Here is a 12,673-nt window from a genome sequence, read left to right as displayed (position 1 = left end):
TGTGGAGCCGTCTGGAGCTCCTGCACTGATGACTCTGACACCTCCAGTCTGACGCTTTGCTGAATTTAACTGTCTTAGTTCATTCTTGCAGCTGCTGCGGTCTATTTTGCATTTAAAAACGGTGACAGAACTTGTTGTGAATGCTGCAGTCAGTCACTTTCTGCCTGATTTTCAAATAGCATTTCCTGCCCATGTGATTTTGTGGGTGTGAAATGTTGAACTCGAGGCATGAGATATATTCAGCGCTGTCAAAACATGTGACATCAAAATGAGGCTCTGCTCTTTGGAAATGTTAAGTTAAAGGTTTCTATTCTGTTGTTGAAGTTTTAAGTGAATTCATTGTAGAAATGTAAGCAGAGGTTTGCATGTATTGTTTTAAATTCAAATTTACATAAAGTTTCACTCCATCTATTTGTTTATTGTGACCTAAATTTACATTTTTCGGCGATTTTACCAGCTCCCCAGCTTGTTTCTCTTATGCAGACTCCCACCATGTAAACCAGTGAGAAAGACAAGTTAAATATATCACGAAAGTCTTTCCACATCAGGTTACTGACACTCTCTCAAGCACACATCTCACCTGTGCGACTGGCAGTGAGCCACTGAACACTCTCAGACATTAAATAATGAGGAATTTAGCAGTTTCCTCAAAAACTGCTTAGTTAGCTCAAAACATCCATTCTGCAGGCGTCTGGCGTTGCATTCCCACTCGTTTAGTTCCTCTGTCTGACTGTTTTCTCTTTTTCAAACAGGAGTGTTTACAGCGGGTTCTTATAGGTTCCTCTCTGGGGCGGTACAGTAAACATCTGATAAAGTGACTGCAGATCAGATCGGGACTGAAGCCACCAACACTGACACACACACACACACTTTCACAGTTTGTTCCATTCTGGCTTTAAGCACCCTGTCCTATTTGGACAGAGATATTAAAAGTTTCAGTTCAAACACACATAGCTGCGTTTGCCTCAGCGGGGTTCTGATGACTGTAGACTCAATACAGTGAAGCCAAACAGATGTTGACACACCAACTCTCAACAACATACAAAAGCTTGATCCTTCAAAATGAAACTAATGGCCTCCTCATTTAGATTCCACAAGTATAATAATTATAAGAGCGGGCGAAGCCTGAGGCACCCCCTGTGATCTGTGGCGCCCCCTCAAGGGGGCATCACTGGGCTTGAATGCAGAATTGATATTCTGTTGACTCTCATTAACTAGGAACACTTTATGCATTAAATGTGATCCTTGTGGGGAAAATACAAATATGAAAGGTCAGAAGCCCATCATATGTTTCTTTTTGCCACACCAGCTTATATTCACCTCAAAACAGCGCGACTGGTAGAAATTCAACTTTATTGATTTCATTTATCTTATTTAACTTATTTAACTTCCAATCTCTGGAGCTGCAATTGATTTGATGTAAATATTCTTTCTGTGGCAGGTTTTTTGTGACCAACAGACCTCAATATTTCTGCCAGATCTACTGCTGCTGATGATTCACGCAGAAAGTTTATCCCAGATTGGTCTCTAATGGTCTCTCACCATGTCTTATTACTGAACCTAATGAGCAACGGGCTGAATCTGAACAATGTCCCGCTCTTCTGTTTTACCTCAGACAGCCCATTTCCACTGGAGCCTTTCTCTAAAACCTCAAGGAAATTACCCCCCATAATTGAGAGTCGAGGAAACGCCACCCTGATGAAGGCAGGATAGCAGAGAGCATCGTGGGACTGAAACATTACTATTTGGAGAAGAGCTGCGCGGCTTGTTTAATTCCAAACATGTTCTCAGGCCAACTGCTCAGCATCTGGCTCCCTGATTGAATTGAGTTTTTCCACATTTGGAACATTTTTAAGCATCAGCTATTAACCTTCTCACAAACTGTTTTTTGGGGTTTTTTTTTTATCCTGCGTCACTGCCAATAACAAGCACTGCTGACGCTGTTGCCAATACAAAATATGCCTTCTTTCTCTTTTCCTGCACGTGCAGGTGCACATTTTAAAAACCAGAGGTCTTAAAAGCCCCTCAGAGGGATCACACCAGTAGATTTTAGTTCTCTTGCTGCTCAAGCTTTGCCTCAATCATCCCAGCTATGGAAATCATTTTTAGTTGAATGCCAGACTTAGTTTTCTACATTATGAAGTATTATTGTTCTCTTTGCAAGTTCGATTCGTTCAGTTTGAAACGTCTAGTAAGCGGTCATACGTGGTCACGATGAATTTGGCACCAAAATTCCTTTTATAATTTCTATTCTTAACATTTCTTCCATTCATATAATTTTAAATTCTGATTATTGCTTTTTCCAATTATTATTTCTATGATGATTATGAGGCCATGCACAGACTTTTCCCTGTGTTATGTTGGTATAAATGGTCTTTTAGTAAAGTTTCAGGATATTGACGCAGGCAGCTTGTTTTTGTTGTTCCACTCAAACAAACTAGCTGAAGTATGAATGTCCTGATTCTAAACACACGGTAGGGCTGAAGTCTTCGAACTGGCAGTTTTAGCAGGACAAACACATCAATAAGTCATTACATCGCAGTAATGAGTTTTACATTCATAATATGACAAGTGAAACTGCACTTCTTTATTGATCAAATCATGTCAGAAGATGGTGAGAAATGTCTGGAGGAGGACTGTCTGATCGACTGTCAAACCTGCCATAATGAGGGGTCCTAATAAATAACAACAACACAAGGAAAGTTTCACTGAAAAAGCAGTATTTATCCGCCTTTCTACGGGAAACTGTGTCCTAACCTTGCCGTGACCAAAAAAAAAGGAAAGATACTAGATAAGAAAAACTGAACAGTATCTGCTTTTGAGTGTTTTTCATCCTGCAGTTCTGGATTCACATCCAGGTCCAGGGACTGTCTTTAGTTGCTCCCTAAAACTTTAATATAACTACCTGTATCAATCTTAGTATATTTTTTTAATGTTGTTGTGCAGCAGCAGTGAGATTGTGACTACATTAAAAAAAAATTCAAATGTATCCTTTTCCACTGCACTGGTCAGGCTGTGGGTTTGCATGTTCTCCCTGGTGTGAATGTGAGGGTCTCTCAGTGTTCTCGCTCTGTGATGGACTGGCTACCTGTCTGTCTGCCACGCCGCTCGACCTCCAGCTGGATGAATCAGTATAAAAAAAACTAGATGGAAAAGAAATGTGCTCACAAGAAAAAGGAGACATCAAATGACATTTCCAAGGCAATAATGCAGCTTATTTGGGGACATATCCAACTGAAAACGACTTAAGAAAAGTGATATACAACAAAGCTATATGAATATAAACAGTTTCATCGCCACTTCAAAAAGTAAATGTTTCTTCACACTGCAGTCGGAGGGAGTCCTCTGCTCCCTCAGTGATGGATGAGTTCTGAAGGTGCATGTGGTGCTGGCGTGCAAAACCGAGAGGAACAGTTGCAGGAGGATAAGGACCGGACCAACCTCACAGGCAGTGGGTCGTATTCCTCGCAGGACTCAGGTGCTCCACATCTCGGCCGTGACGAAGACGCCAGCAGCTTGTTGTCTGAAACAAACCGTCGGGCTTTATTCCAAAGTCCATCATCAAAACCTGAAAGCCTGCACCCATCATTTTGCTCAAGCTGCTCATCTTCAGGGTCTCCAGTGCTTCCTCTGAACGGGTGACCACATGAGGTCACTGTTGCACTGGGTGAGGCTGTTTCGGTGTCATGGAGGAAGAAACGACCAGCAGCAGCCACTTTAACTCTTGTGTGGCCTCTGAAGCATCAGGTGACAGTGGAGGAAGGAGGAACTGAAGCAGACTAACAGAACCGACTTCACACAGTCAAACGCTCACATATCATTGTGAAGAGTGTATTGTCCGTATAAAGGTCATCTTGTAGATCTGTTCGGTTGTTCCTGTACACAATGAAAACGTGCAGCAGCTTCTTGAATCTCCTGATGCTGGTGTTGGTTTACCTCACTTTACCAGGTAAGACAAAAGGAATTTAATGTTTTCTAGATCGTGTGATGAAGCAGCTTTACATGACTTTTCTTTTTCTTTTGATTTTTTTACTTTGACAAATGTTTCTCCTCATTTCTTTCTTGCAGTTTTTAAGGCACAAGAAGTCAGAGTGTCGCCTGAAGTAACAGCATACCGAGGGCATGATGTTACTCTGCCATGTCAGATCGTCCAACGCCTGAATAAAAAAATTAATTCTGAGTTCAAATGGACTTTCCAGCAGCTGGGGTCAGATAGGACCTCGGTCATATCAACTAATGACAAGCTTGGAGAATTACATTTCGACTCTCCTCTGAAAAGGAGAAGAGAAGTATCAAACTTTTCACTAACAATAAGAGAAGTGGAAAAGACAGACGCAGGGTTGTACACCTGTAGCTTTTGGTCCTTTAAAAGGGGTTCATATAAGGAAACCACCAAACTTATTGTTCAAGGTGAGTCCAGCTGTTTTCATGCTGACCTATGATTTAAAGTTCATTTCACATTCATAAAGAAAGACCCTCACGCAGCAGATTCTTCTTTGAAGCAGCAGTGTCCACATCAACACTCCTGAATGATATTTAATTTTCACACAACACGATGCTGAAGCTGATTCTTCTCCCAGACCAGCCTGAGCAGATGGCGATATTACCTCGGATGATTGCTGCCGGAGCGTTCCTGCTGATAGTGGTGACCATGTTAGTCACAACTCATGTCATTATCATTCCAAGAAGGTGCGTCCAAGTGTGTGTGCGTGTGTGTGTGTGTGGGTGGATGTGTGGGTGTGTGGGTGTGCGCGTGCACGGTTCATGTTGATTAGATCCTCTCTGAGTGTCTCATGATGGGAAAACATTAACATATTAACGTTTATCATGCTCTGAGTAAACATCTGAAGCATCAACACCACAGATGCTAGTTTGGGTTAATTTGATACTTTGTCCATTCAAACGGATTTATTGTTTGATTAACCTTTTGCAATCTGCTCGCTGAAAGATTGGAAAATGGAAAATTTCCGCCATGATGTTTTATTGGAGGAAATGTCTTTTCACTGTCATGAACAGAGAGTAATGCTAGACAATATAAAAATGACTGAACCAAAACATGAAATTAATTTCTATATTTAGGGATAAAATATTTCATTTTTAAGAATGTACGTAGGTAAATGTAGCAATCCAGGAAGCTTCAGACTGTACAGGAAGCCATCTCCCAAAATCACGGATGATCATTTTTATAAAGAAAAAAAAAAACATTAGTGAGTCTTGCATAAGAGCTATCCTAACTAGATATAACCTTACCAGCTATTTACCAGCATGTTCTTTGACAACATTGTTAATTTGAAAAGAAAAGGGGCAAATATGATTGTAGTCTAATATTTGCCCACAAAAAGGCTTCCAGCACATTACAGCTGAAAAGCTATTAATAGCAATGTATTTTTATTTCTCAGACATAAAGCCTCAACTGAGCAGCGCAGCTGCGATGGTAAGTTCTTTCCTCCTATGTGAGCATATCTTTTGGTTTGTTCCAGTTCCCTTTTTTTAAAATCCACTAAAAAGTCTTTTACATGCAGGTGCTGCAGTGACGGGTCAGCGAGCGACGAGCTGAACTCACAGACGCCTTTGTTCAGTTGCTTTGACATTAAACGTGTTTGTTCCCACAAATAAAGCTGAGAATAACCTGAACGAAACAGCGGCGAATCCTTCACACGCGGGTCTTTGAGGTGCGAGACGTTTTTGTCTCCTGGTGTTTTCCCTCCGACTCCGCCAGCTGAACACATCACATAAAAAGTGAGAGGCAGATCATCAAGTGACAATAACTGTGGAGTGCCGCACCTGTTACAGCTTCTGCCTGTTGCCTCCTTATCCTTTGTCCTAAATGGCAACGCTATTATGTTCATCTCATCTTAATCAATCAAATCAATCGACTTTCGTACATTCTGGTTGATTATTGGCTGCAATGGATTACTGAGTGATCTATAAAAAAATCACATGAAAGCAGCTGCAGCACTGAGAAAAAAAATAGCTTTTTTTTCTGCCTGAGTCTCTGACAGATGAAAAAAAAAAAAAAAAAGGTTTGAAAGAAGGATATGTCAGAAGGAAATTGGTATTACAGGAAAAATCTTGAAAATTACCCAATGTACAAAATTACAAGAAACACCACAAAACCCGCAGAGAGACGAGACATTTTCTAACTACTGATGCTGAAATGAAAGAAATAGAAAATATAAATTCACAGATTGAGCAATCACATCAGGTTCCTCTTTCCCCAAACATTTGAAGGAACAAAAAAATAGATTTGAAAATGAAAAAGTGAACGAGACACAAGCAGCTGCGCAGTGTTGAGCTCTCATCTCACTGCAGGAATAAAGTCAGGTTTGAATCCGTGCTTGAGGCCTTTCCGTGTGGAGTTTGCACATTCTTTCTTTGCATTAATGAGTGTTCTGGTTTTCCCCCAACAGTCCCAAACCATGCGTTTGGTAAATGACCAATGAATGTGAGTTTTTCTGTGATGACCTGTGGGTTCGGCTCCCGACGCCCACAACCTTAAACTCCATGAAGAGGTTAAGAAGATGCACCCGTAGACGCTACAAGCTATCTTAAATTACTGAGACAGGCAATAATCATTCCTCACTCATTCTGACATTCTCTAACTTGTTTTGATATGTTTGTTCTTTATTTGATAGCAGCAGAAACGCAGACGAGAGGGAGGAAAAAGGGGATGACAGGCATCAAAGGTCCCACTGCGTGGAGTCAAATCATGTTGCAGTTCAGCCTCGGGCTGCAGGGAAAGGCTCAAGCGTTTCCTTTTCTGAGACAAAATTAGATCCCTAATTCTCCACTTAGCTGTAATTGTTCCCCACTAAACTGTCTGGACGTTATAATATCAGGCAACTAAAATGTGTCTGAGCTGCTGTAATTTGAATTTCAGCTCAATTTGAGGTTCAGGAGGTTTCGTGAGTGAAGTCTTTCAGATTTATCTTCAGTGTTCCTGACTCTATCCTCAGATGACTGCAGCCTCACGGCAGAAACAAGGTTATTATGCGACAAAGTTGGGGCTCCAGAAGTTTGCATGAGTGTGTGTGTGTGTGTGTGTGTGTGTGTGTGTGTGTGTGTGTGTGTGTGTGTTTTACCATCCCCCCTGCTGCTTTTCCTTATTTCTGTGTGTCTGCTGTGTTCACTCTGTACTGTTACATGATGTGAGAGCATTACCAGTGTTGTTTTTTGGGGGTTTTTTTTGTACCACATGAAAGTAATTTTGCAGGCTCATCGTGAATTAATTTGCCGTGTGACTGCGTTTACATTACGAGGTGTTGCTTGGGGAAGTGGTCCCAGTCTGGGCTGTCAAGACCAAGTTGCTTCGTTGTGTAACGTTGTGAATAACAGAGCAGTGTCAGGAAAATAAAAACTGACACTCTGAACATTACGAGCACAGAAAGACTAATACTGATGTCAGTGTCTGGAAATTAAAGTTGCGGGTTTGATTCTCTATCTGTGCTCATGTTGAAGTGTCCTTGAGCAAGACATCAAACCTTAAATTACAGTGCAAAGCACTTTGAGTCCCAAGCAGAAGAAAAGTTTATTACAGCTGAAATCCATTATAAAATCTGTTTATGGCGCCTTCTCTTGTTTCCACTATCAACAGATTTCCATAAACATCTGACGTCGTGGTTGTGTTCCTTATTAGTAGTTCCTAAATATAGAGATGTTTTATTTGGAGTCAACAAGTTTTTGTTTTTGGTTCTTGAGCTGAGAAAGTTGGATAAAATGAGATGTTCACTAGAAACACTTTTATTGTCATTAAGAAAAAAAAATGCTACAAAATGAGTTATTTCAAGCCAGGAATGTGCACGTTTCAGGGTTGGGGAGGCGACAAAAACATCCTCATTAGCAGGGAAAAAGTGGATTAATGAGAACTACAACAGTAAACTGAATGAATTAGACTGACGAGTTCCTCAAGTCTCAATTTTTTTTAATTAACGTGCATTCATTTTATATAATTAACTTGGAAATAAACTCAATAAAACAATGATGTTAATTGTGACTGAACTGACCATTAACCTCCCATCACCTGTGAAACCAATACTTCAGTAACTATTGGAAAAGGGAAACGTGTCTGTATTAAAGGCTTTTGACTATTGCAAGATTTTGCAAGGATCCAAATAAATATTTGCAAACAGAAAACACAAAGCAAAGAGACATGCAACCGTAGGTCTGTTTGAATAGTTTTATTCCAAAAGAAGTCTGTGTGTCTATAGGTTTGAACAACAGGGCGAGCTCTCTCAACGTCAGCGTCTTTGCACCTCCGTCCCGACACCTCCCACCTCCCACCCCCACCCACCCTTCACCCACAAGCACACTGCAGAGCTTCTCGCTCTTCAATAGGAATAATAACAATTTAATCATAATATTCATCAGTTTTAATAATCCATTTAGCACTAGTATAGAAATATGAAAAATACCAAAGAAAATAACATAATAGTAAACAAAAAGATCTTCTGTTTGTTTTTTTGTGGAGTGACTGTTCAGACGTCCCAGCTGATGTGTTTTGTGACCCTCCCTCCCCGTTTTAGATTCGCACGGGTGATATTTTGGCTCGTTTCGGTGCGTGCGCGCTCGTCCTGCCTCGCCACGGCGTGTAAATGCTTTCAGCTGATGGTTTAAAGCTGCTGGTCGCCACTCAGTGGTTCCGTCATGCTGTCAACAAATCAAGTTTCCAGAATCCACGAGAACTAACAAAGGCATTAAAGAAATGTGAAAATAACACAAAAAAATAAACTGGTGGATTTGCACACTTCAGGCAACAAAGGAGAGATGTTGTGGGTGACTGTGTCTGTGTGTTTTTTTGTTGTTGTTTTTGTTCTTTTGTATGCAAACAGTGACTACTGGTGGAAAAGGTTGGCTCATGTTGCCCTGTCAGCATTGTGAACACAATAGCAGAGGTAAACTGAAGGAGGGAGAGAGAGCGAGAGAGAGAGAGAGAGAGAGAGAGAGAGAGAGAGAGAGAGAGAGAGAGAGAGAGAGAGAGAGAGAGAGAGAGAGAGAGAGAGAGAGAGGCATCAGATCAGGCCTGCTTCTGCTGACAGTAATCATTCAGGGAAACAGCATAATGAGTGCAAACAATGTTATCACTGGTTATCTGGAGCACAACAAATCTGCCGCAATGCAAAACGCATAATTTGGTGGAGCAAAGCCATATTAGCCTCCACAACAATGCCTGCATTTTTTTTTTATTTTTTTTGTTAAGGATTAGTAAAAGGTGCATATTACCTCTTGGACTTGGCGTTATTGCCCTTCACCCGGTTTTCAGCTGGGAGGGTCTCCAGCACGGACAGACGAATGGGAGGGGAGTCAGTGAGGGATCATGTTCTTTTAGCTGCAATTGCAGCTCCTGCTGTTTGGAAATATCTGAGAAAACAGCGTGATTCTCCTCAGTTAAAGGTTAAAACAGCTGGAGGCTTCATGTGTGCTGGGTGAGACTCATGGCCCTACTGTACGCTGAAAAATTATCATTCTGCTCTCAGGTCAGCGGAGAGGAAATAAAAAGACATTTATGCTTCCAGGAAGCTAGAAAACAGCTCCGATGAATTGAGAATCTGCTCCTGAAAATGATTACATTCATAAGTTCTGCTGTCAGGAGAATAAACAATGGGACAAAGACTAATATGAAAACACCAACGCAGTCAACAGGGTGCACTTAGGACAGTTTTGCATTGAAGATGCTGCATGTAGTAACTTCTACAGGTTTTCCAGGTTTGTTTAATGCACCAATGACGCAGTCTTTAATTTTTTTTTTTTTAATTTTTATAAATCAGTGTCACTTTAATTACACAAACCACAAGTCAGTTTATCAAAGTCCAGTAAACAGTGAATCATTCATTCACTCATCAGGGAATAATGTTCAATGAACACTGATGAATCACTGCCTGACCTGCAGAAAAACAAACAAACGGATGAACTGACGCAGTACATGGTAATGATGTGAAATCGACACGTCATCCTGGGTCTCCTGGTTGCAATCGAAAGCCTGTAAACATGATGCATACGTTTCGATTGCAGCCATTTAAAATCAACTGTGTGTGTGTGTGTGTGTGTGTGTGTGTGTGTGTGTGTGTGTGTGGGATTGAGGGTGAAAAGAAACTGCTGGATAAGCCAACCACAGCAGGTATCTGCCATGCATTAAAGCAAATAACTGGATTATTTCATTCCTTTTTACTATGAACATAAAACTGTGTCACTTGCGATCCGAGCCAGCAGATGATGGAGGATAATGACATATCATCTGATTATACTCACATCTTTAAATCTGGCACATGTACAGTCCCATTTTCCAAAGACAAAATTAAAACAGCTGGGCACTTCACATTTCAGCAGATGCTACTGAAACGGCAGTAAATGGTGTATTTATTAGAGCCTATTTCCAGGCACAGACTAATCTACCAGTGAATATTTTGAGGTTAAAAGACTGTGAGTGTGTCATGTAATTAAAGAAAATATTTTCATATTTAACAGCACGTCAGGGAAATACTGTTTATGGGATTAAATCATTGTTGGTTTTGGTCTTTTCGTGTAATCTGTTGACGATTAGAAAAATAGAGATATTTAGATAAAGATCTATGATTTCAATAATTGCTGCAGCGCAACATCTACAGTGATTTGGTGTGAAAGCATAGGCTCCTCTGAAAGGTAACTGTACCATGACAAATCATAAGAAAAATATGAAGAGTTCACAGTTTTAAAGAGCCCATGACAGCAAAAAAATGAGATAAATGTACATAACAGTACATATATCACTTAAATTGAGCTAAATTAATGTTAAAAATTGAAAAGAAGAAGAAGATGACTGGAGTTTTTTTCACATCAAATCTTTTTTTGAGTTAAAATGATGGATGTCTGAGGACTCATCCTGCAATCAGGTCTTTACTAACTACATTCACTAGAGAGACACGTTTCCAGTTACGGGTATAAGTTCAAACTGGTTCGACTGGCTACTGAAAATCTCAATTTAATCTGAAACACGTCGCCTCCTTTGCTGCTCCAAATATGTGAACATACAAGAATCATTATCTTCTGGCCTTTTTTTTTTAAGTCTCTGTAATTAAAAAAAGTGAAAGAAAAACATAAGATTAGCAGGCAAACTGTCGGAGCGTCTCGAGCAGCAGTTTTGGCCCAATGGTTTTATTTTCAGTGTAGAAACAACAATAAAAAATTAACTTAAATTCTTCAACTAAGGTAGCTGCTGTTCCTGACTTGCCAAGTGAGGATGACATCTTATTTATCTTCGTTTCTTCACAACACTGAAGCCAAAACGGAACACCGGCAGGGTGCATCGACCTCGGGAGAGAGATCAGTGGAAGCTAGCTGCCTCACTGTTAGCGAAACAGCATTAGCATCAAAGCTAAACTGAGAAGCGAAAGGTTGTTTTTTTTTTCCATCACGACTCCAAAGAAAAACACTGCACAGCAGACGGTTTTACATCTTTTAGCAGAGTTCAGTCATTTGTTGCATTTTCGGCTGCAAAAACATTCAAAGAGATAATACTACCAGAAAACACGACAGGATTTCTGTCCATTTCACTGCATTATGCTCCAGTGGGCATTTTGAAGAATTATATAGTAATCAGATTGTTTGGTTAAAAAGCTGTGGCTTTCCTCATGAGCAGACTGGAGATGTCATTAACATGCTTTCACTTGACTGGTTTGGCTCACTTCGGTTTAAATCCGGCTGTAGCTCCGAGGGTCCCGGACTAACAGGAGGGTCTTGACGACGCAGTGTGTCGACTAGACTCTGGATTGTGGGGCCTGAAACATTAACGACGTAATTAAAGGAGCCAGCCAGAGTGAAAAACATGTATTTCTTCTGAATCTATTTATCAGCATGTTTTCCTGTGTTCGCGGCCCCTCCTGAATGAGTCCCCAGCCACCGATGGGAGTAATTAGGCGATCAAAAGCTTGAGACAGTATTGACGAGGCTGTGTTGAGTCTATCACTCTGGCAGGAGCCGCTGCTGCGGACGGCCAAGTCGGTCTGCCGAACAGAGAGCAGGGAAGGAAGTGCAGCCACAGCCTGCTGGCGCGTTAACAAGCCCCTTAAAAGATGCCCAGAATTAACAGATCAGGACAGATCTAATAATGGAAGTAGTTCAGTGAGGGATTTCTCATTCAAATTCTGTGGTGTCCTTTTCACTCCGGCTCTTTCTGTTCACTATCTTGCCTCTCTGTCTCGCCCAGTCTCCCTACATCTCTTCCACGCTGTGTGAACAGAGGTGAAAAAGAAGTAAAGGCTTGGCAAGCATTGCCCAGGATAACGAGGGACATTAATTTCACATTTCAAAGCCTTTTGCTCGCTCGCTCCTCTCTCTCTGTTCTTTTTTTTTTTTTTCTTTTTTCTTTTTTCATGGATGTCTGATTATCTAACAGTAAGGCTGCTGTAGCCGGATACACTGGTTCTCCTCATTTGAGCAGTAAGAGACAGACTCACAGGAAGCACAAATTCTCCACACACACACACACACGCATACACACGCATACACACATACACACACAGTGTGAAGAAAGGCGGACCGACAGTTTTCTCTGCTACTGTTTGCATTATGTTGTCTTGAAGTTGATTCATCCAACTTCCCCGAGTCGTTTTTAAAAAGTAGCTATGGGACGAAGGGAGGGACACAAAACTCTTGAACACATTTAGCCGTTGTCAAGTTTCATAGTATGTTATAATCCACC

At 40.9% G+C, this 12,673-nt stretch overlaps 1 protein-coding gene across 1 annotated transcript in view; it reads right to left on the bottom strand.

The window, feature by feature from the left end:
- Nucleotides 1-848: 848 nt before the first annotated feature.
- The window catches only part of grik5 (glutamate receptor, ionotropic, kainate 5), a 112,704-nt gene continuing 100,879 nt past the window's right edge, over nt 849-12,673 (bottom strand). The window contains exon 21 of the mRNA XM_030103302.1: nt 849-869. The gene's annotated coding sequence lies outside the window, so the exon portion shown is untranslated. The remainder of the gene's footprint in view (nt 870-12,673) is intronic.

The sequence above is a fragment of the Salarias fasciatus genome, chromosome 11, assembly GCF_902148845.1.
Source record: "Salarias fasciatus chromosome 11, fSalaFa1.1, whole genome shotgun sequence".
In the NCBI taxonomy this organism is placed as follows: Eukaryota; Metazoa; Chordata; class Actinopteri; order Blenniiformes; family Blenniidae; genus Salarias; species Salarias fasciatus.
The sequence above is the reverse complement of the archived record's forward strand: the minus strand, read 5'-3'. Positions and strand labels throughout refer to the sequence as shown.